We start from the raw sequence: 8,134 nt of genomic DNA, 5'->3' as shown, positions 1-8,134 counted from the left end.
CACTCCAGGCTGGGCGACAGAGTGAGACTCTTTGTTTTGTCTTTAAAAAAAAAAAAAAAAAAAAGAAAGAAAAGAAAAGAAAAGAAATAGTAAATCCTTAAAATTATATAAACCAGCAAGAAACGATTTAACATATTTCAACTTAAATACAAATTCTAAAAAAATCAACACTGCATGATTCATAAATATGTAGCATACATTTATAAAAGGTATATTCTATGTTATAAAATCTATTAAGACAGTTGCTTATTATTGCTCTATTTTCTATACCTTAACACAGTGAAAGGGCATGCAAAAAAAACCAAAAACCAAAAAAACACACAAAAAAACCCCATGGGTTTTAAGAATGAACACGCCCACACACATTTAATTCTTGGGTTGTCTCCACAACTCTTAAATGATTTCTGCAAAAATCCTGAAGAAACTAGGAACCCTCTCTTCCTTGTTCTCAACCTCCTGAGCCAAGACCACTTCTTAATGTGATTCATGCCAAACACTTCAGACACTACTATATTTTGGATAGATTAAATCTTTAATAATAAAGTAGAAGCAATAAAGGGCCTTTCCCTGTAGAAAGTCAAGAGGGTCAGGATGGTCAGGAGGCCAAGAAAAGGAATCTAAATGTGTATCCAAGGCAGCCTGAACTTTCATGCAGGTACAAGAAACTTATGTCAAAGTAGCCACAAGATTATTTTATAGGAGACGAACAAATGTGACTCCCTATTTACTGCTACAAATCAAAGCTTTGTGTGAAATCTCTATGCGGAGGGTGGGTAAGAAAGCCTTTACCTGTCTGTTCTTTTCCTGATCCCTTCTCCTCATTCCTGAACTGTAGGAGACTGAGGCCCACTGGGCACTGGTTTCCCCATCACTGGGGGGGGGGTGGGCATCTATTTGATGGTTGATTCTGCTGAACCAGGTACTTCCTTTCCCATTTTCTAATGATTTTGTAACATACAAACTCACTGTTTTCCCTTCCCTTCTCCTTTCCCTGGGAAAATACAATGAATAAATAAAGACTCATTGGTACTGAAACTGTCAAAAAAAAAAAAAAAAAAGAAATGAGCAACAGTAAGAACGACTTCTCTGGTCATTGAAAGCTTAAGAGTAAATTTTAAGGAAGCCTAAGCCAGAACTAATATTCATCTAATCCCTCCAAAAAGCACTTCTTTATCATTTCAGCAGTAAGCGACTCACTAAACTAACACCTAAATGAACACACAAGACAGACTAGTGTAGCTTCTAAGGAAACACTCCATAGTCTCCACTTAAATTATCATAATGTATTTAAAAAATTAAAGACTATACCACATAACAGTATAACCATCATTCAGGCAAAAGACCAGCAAGAGAACCGTCAGATACCATAATCTGAGACAGTTGCAGAGTATTATTACATTCCATAAAGAAAATATTATTTGGAGGCCGGGCGCGGTGGCTCAAGCCTGTAATCCCAGCACTTTGGGAGGCCGAGACGGGCGGATCACGAGGTCAGGAGATCGAGACCATCCTGGCTAACACGGTGAAACCCCGTCTCTACTAAAAAATGCAAAAAAACTAGCCGGGCCGGTTGGCGGGCGCCTGTAGTCCCAGTTACTCGGGAGGCTGAGGTAGGAGAATGGCGTAAACCTGGGAGGCGGAGCTTGCAGTGAGCTGAGATCCGGCCACTGCACCCCAGCCTGGGCGACAGAGCAAGACTCCGTCTCAAAAAAAAAAAGAAAAAAAAGAAAATATTATTTGGAAAGAGAAGAGGAAACCAACATTTGAGTGGTTATCGGGCAGCAATGAGTTTAAGTGATATGACATGTTGTACTTTTTACTTAATCATGTTAACTAAGGCAGATCTGTTATACCTGTTTTGAGATAATACTCAAAAAGGGTTACATCTGTTTTAGCTGATGCCTAGGCCACGATCTGAACTAAAATTTTCTGATTCTAAAGTTCACACTCCCTAAAAACATACCCATACCCGATACAATGCTGCATACAGACTAAATTTGTGCAGAGACCATCAACTATGATAGGGAATACAGGTGGGGAAAAAAAATCCAGGAAGGCCTTTGTGCCTGCCTGTATACTGTTTGGATTCAGGGATAACAATGAAACATACTGAATTTAATTTGGGATGCCTACTAAATATCCAGGCAGAGAAAGGAATCTTGAATGTATAAGAGATCCAGGCTAGAAACTGAAAGGTTATAGAACTATGAGGATGGATTAGAAGGAGCCTGGAGTAAGAAGGGAGCCAAGAACATACATACCAGGCTGGTGCAGTGGTTCACAACTGTAATGCCAGCACTTTGGGAGGCCAAGGCGGGCGGATCACCTGAGGTCAGGAGTTTGAGACCGGCCTGGCCAACATGGTGAAACCCCAACCCTACTAAAAACACAAAAATTAATTGGGCGTGGTGGCACATGCCTGTAGTCCCAACTACTCAGGACGCTGAGGCATGAGAATCTCGAACTTAGGCGGCAAAGGTTGCAGTGAGCCAAGATGGTGCCACTGCACTCCAGCCTAGGATACAGAGCAAGACTCTGTCTCCGAAAACAAAAACAAAAAACAAACAAAAAAATCACAAAACAGAAGAACAATATATATACCAAAAATTTCAATGTAGCAGAGAAAAAACCTGCAAAAATGAACACCAGGACAAAGTAGAATCCCAGAAATTAAAGACATCTGGCATAGCCAAATGCTACAAGAGGTTCATCAGGATGCAAAGCAAATCTTGTTCATTTAGTTTGGCAATTAGGTGAATGCAAGTGACATTAGTTTTTGGAAGTGATTCCAAATTCCAACTGGTTAAGGAATGAGTGGCAGGCAAGGAAGCAGAAATGCATTTTTGGGTCATTTTTCATTAATTCAACAAATATCTGAGAGCTTAGTAAGTGGCAAGCTGAGAAGGAGACAGGACTATGTTTCAAGGCTTTTTTATAAGTGAGCACCCTTACTTACTTCTTACTTGTTAGCATTATAAAGTTTCCATCAGTTCTCTCTCTCTCTTTCTTTCTGTTTCTTTCTTTCTTTCTTTTAACTCGGGAGTTCAAGTGATCCTCCCATCTCAGCCTCCCCAGCAGCTGGAACTACAGGCATGTGCCACCCCACCAGAGAAGTTTCTTTTCAGATTACTTTTATTCTCCTTTACCAAAATTTTTCTTAAAATTTCAAGCTGTGCATTTGCATTTGATACAATTTATGAAGAAAAACACTACAGGCAAATACAGATTTTTCAAATTTGGAGGTGTGCAAAATCACCTTTTAACACTCAATGAATGCTGTTAATATTTTATTGACTTATTTAATGCGCAAATTCATCAAACAGTCTCCACCTTTTGCGAGACAAGAGAGTTCTCTGATACCTACAGCAATGCCTTCACTCGACACAGAAATCCAGAAATTATGCTGATGTACTTTGACATAAAGGATATAAATTGATATACTTTCCTGGTAAGCATGCACACTGACACTGTCCATTTTGACAGAAATAGTAACAGCCTTTATGGTAAGGCAGACGTTATAATTCCATTTTACAGATGACAGCACTGAGGCTCAACAGTCTGCTCAGATACAAAGTTAATTAAGTGGCATAATTCAATCTGTAATCAACCATTTCCCAAAACTCTAATTCTTTTAACTAGTACCCAACAATAACAAAATTATTTCAAATATATTAGCCCAGAAAAATAGTGTACAGATAGTAAAGATAAAAAGGACTGTACAGTTACGTTAAGTGGGAAAAAATTGCAATGTAGACCCAAACTAGAAAGTAATATGCTAACATAATTGTTATGGAGCTGAACCCAAGAACTTTTTAATTAAAAAAATTAAGTGGCCAGAGGTATAAAGTGATGTGCCCACCCAAGCAACAAGTTAGAGGCGATATAAATTACTAAAATAGTGTCAATTTTTTGATGCTTTAAAAGACCCTACAATATTGAATGTGGTGACTTAGGAGGAAGTGTCAGCATAATTTATTTAGATGATCAAATTTCAATTTCTCAAGACTAAAGATCAATACACTGTTTTTATGTTTTAGAGCTCAATTTTATCTTAGGGCATGAGGGACAGCTTTAAATAGCCAGCATGTTATACATTCATAAATTCCTATTTCTGAATATTGACTCATCCAAATATTTCCAGGTAAGACATGGGCCCTCTACTGTTGCCAGTTCTGCTGAGTTTAATTCTCCCATTTGTTTGTTGCTTTTTTTTTTTTTTTTTTTTTTTAAAGTCTCACTGTCTCCCACACTGGAGTGCAGTGGCGGGATCTTGGCTCACTGCAACCTTTGCCTCCCGAGTTCAAGCGATTCTCCTGCCTCAGCCTCCTGAGTAGCTGGGATTACAGACGTGTACCACCACACCCAGCTAATTTTTGCATTTTTGGTAGAGATGGGGTTTCGCCTTGTTGCCCAGGCTGGTCTTTAACTCCTGGCCTCATGTGATCTGCCCACCTCCGCCTCCCAAAGCGCTGGCATTACAGGCGTGTTCGGCCTGATTTTTTTTTTTTTTTGAGATGAAGTCTCGCTATTGTCCCCCAGGCTGGAGTGCAATGGCGCGATCTTGGCTCACTGTAACCTCCACCTCCCAGGTTCAAGCGACTCTCCTGCCTCAGTCTCCCAAGTAAGCTGGGATTACAGGCGCCTGCCACCATGCCCGGCTAATTTTTGTATTTTTAGTAGAGACGGGGTTTTTACCATGTTGGCCAGGCTGGTCTCGAACTCCTGACTTCAGGTGATCTACCCGCCTCAGCCTCCCAAAGTGCTGGGATTACAGGCGTTTGAGCCACTGTGCCCGGCCTGATTCTCCCATTTTTAAAATAAACACTGATGGTCTTCTTTATAAAACTGTTAATAGCATGAAATGAAATGAAAGCACCTAAAATAACCAGCGCTTAATAAATGGCTTGGTCTCTAACTCCTACCCCCTCTCACATATACTGATCCCTGACTTTTGTTTCCCTTAATTAAAATCAATTATATTGCTCATTGTTATATCTGTTTTATTTTACATTGACACATGGTATATTTTTCTCATTCTAAAACAGAATGAACTTGTTAGTTGTAAATGATTACTGAGTCTTTACTTGTGTCTAAAGCAAAGTTGCAATTTATTAATCTTAAATAAAAGAGCTAATTGTCATGGTCACCAATATTGTTTGAGGAATCTCTCAAGAGAAGCATATAATCTTGTGGTGATCTAAGATTTTGACTGATTTTCCGATCAATCAGAAAATCACTGATTTTCCACAATAATTTGTTAGAATAATGGTTAAGTGCACGGGCTCAATAATCAACTGCCTGAGAAATCTTGGCTCTACCACTTGCTACCTATGAGAATTTATTTCACCATCTGTAAAATGGGGATAATAGTACTCCCTACTTAATTAGTGAAGTTTAAGAATTAAATACAAACAATACATACAAAAGCACTTAGAGCAACACCCAGCACAGAGTAAATACAAAACAGACATTAATGAGTATTACCACTACATGTAATTTTTTTGAGAAAAAGATAGAATCCTGGAGTTAATTCAGAGCAGTGTTTTTCAAACTGTGGGTTGAGATCCATGAATGAATTATATAATTCCTACTGTGTGTATTGTGGTCAAAAAATACGAAGGACAACAGCCCAGGGAAAAATTACTTTGTTTTTAGAAATGTGGAGAATAAGGCCCAAACTAACTGCTAGTCACCTTTCAAAAATGTGTAGGTTCCTTCAAACCATTAATAAATTTCTCATGGACAAACAGGGGGAGGGTAGGGGAAAGAAGCACTGCCATGTCAGAAAAAAACTTCATGTTTTTCAATCAAGTTTAGATACACATAAGTATTACACACAGAGTAGACAAGAGATTCAAAGATAATTCAGTTACTTACGACCAACATCCAATTTCAGTCAACAAACCTCAGGAAAAAAAGCTATTAGCTTTATATATCTGAAAGCCCCACAAGATTTAATATAATTCCAACGAAATCTACTAGTGAGAAAAACCAGAAATTGTGGTATTCCATAGAGAGTGAGAAAGATTTGGTTTTTGAATCTGGGTCTGGACATGCAGATGATTCTGGGCAAATTAATTTCTTTAAGCCATAATGTCCTCATTTGTAAAAAGGATATACCGATGTCTGCTTGATACGTATCAGTTTCAGTTAGAATGAAATGAGTTTCTGTATATGAAATGAATGACTTAGACTATGTCACCCGGCAGAGGACAAGTATTCAATAAACATCACTAGGTGCAGAGCTCCCCCAACATTATAGCCTGTATTCACAATTAATGTTATCTGTGAACGAATAAAAAGTGTCAGAGCAGCCAGAGAAAACCATGAAATCCTCCTGCATAAAAATAACAACAGCCCCTCCAAATACAAGACTTCTTTAGAAGGGATAAACATAGTGGAAAAACATGCTGCTTGTTAGCAGTAGATACGAGTTTGGCACTTTGCTCTGTCACTAGCAGAATGACCATGAAAACGTCTAAACATGCCACGGCCCGGATGCATGACATATAGAAGCCTGAGAAACAAAATCCTCTAAAAAATATGAAGAATAATTCATCCTGATCCCTAATACCAGTAAAGAGTTTCAAGTGAAGATAAGGAAGAACGAGGCTATCTGGCCTGTGATACCTGCAGAATTCACAATGTTTAGGGATTAGTCAAAGTAACATGGGTACTCTGCTATTTACCAATGGCATAAACCTTAACAAGTTTAGTCAACCTTTCTAAACTTCAAGACTTTTTAAAATCTGAAAAACAGGGATTAACTGGCTCACCTCATCACATTGTTAGGATTAAACAGGATAATGCATATAAATCTCTTAGCCCAGTAACTAACACATAAGTGCTCAGTAAATGGAGCAAAACAATGTGAAGATAACTAGTATTTCCTCTCTATTAGCCAAATGATAAGATGATCCTGGTTAATTCCCTTTAAGTATGGTATCCTCAAATGGACAGGGTCCGGATGTAGTCCTGCATTGTGAATTGGCTTTTTTATTAGTTTCCTATTTCTGTAGTAAGAAATTACCACAAATTTACTGGCTTAGAGCAACACAAATTACACTTTCGAGGTCAGAATCTCACTAGCATCAGCAAGGCGACATTCCTTGTAGAGGCTCTAGGGAAGAATCTATTTCTTGCCTATTCTAACTTCTACAGGGTGCCTACATTCTTTTGGCTCATGGCCTCTTCTTCCATCTTCAGAGCCAGCGGTATAGCGTCTTCTCCTTCTATCTCTTCTGTTGTTTTACTTCCTTCTTTGACTCCTATCTCTCTAGTATAAGGACCCTTATGATTACATTGGGCCCACCCAAATAATCCAGGATAATTAACCCATCAACATCCTTAACCTTATTCACATCCCCTGTCTCTTTTGCCTTGTAAGGTAACATACTTACAGGTTTTAGGAATTAGATTATGAACATCTTTGGAGAAAGGGGCATTATTTATTACCTAAAAAAATAGGGTTTAATTCATTAACTCCAATTTGTAATCAACTGAAATCCTCAGGCTGCTTTCACCGGGATTCCCATCAAAACTAGATCTTTACGTTGACTTTGTGTTGGTTTCTAACAGACCGTTCAACCTCTTTAGGAAGTCCAGAAGTCATTTTCTGCTACTTGATGTAGCTCCAGCTATTCCAATCAGATTGTAAACTTCATGAACTCATTCTGTACGCTTTCCTGCAAGTCAATGTTTTCTAAAAATTAAAATAGGACCTATTTGAAAGATGACCTTAACTGATATTCCTTGGGTATTTATAACCAGTCAGCTACAATCCACTTAGCAATACTGTCATCCTGCCCATATTTTTCTAATTCATTCATAATGCAATCATATCCAATACCTTTCTGAAATATTTGGTATATAGTTTTCACTAGACATACTTTACGAATGAAAAATGTTTAGTTTAGTCTGTTATAAATTGTTAGTCAATCTGTTCTGGCTCTTAGTGACTAGCAATTTCCAAAAATTAATAAAAACTGGCAGACAAAAGTAAACTGGCACAGAGTCTACAATTTCTAAAGTATGCTTTTTCCTACTTTTTGAAATAAAGTTGTCAAGGCAGTAAGAATTAGAAGACTATATACTAACCTAAATCTTTTTTTAAAAAACTTAAATCTCTCAAGCA

This window comes from Mandrillus leucophaeus, unplaced genomic scaffold, assembly GCF_000951045.1.
Source record: "Mandrillus leucophaeus isolate KB7577 unplaced genomic scaffold, Mleu.le_1.0 Scaffold345, whole genome shotgun sequence".
Taxonomy (NCBI): Eukaryota; Metazoa; Chordata; class Mammalia; order Primates; family Cercopithecidae; genus Mandrillus; species Mandrillus leucophaeus.
Note: the sequence above shows the minus strand (reverse complement) of the source record.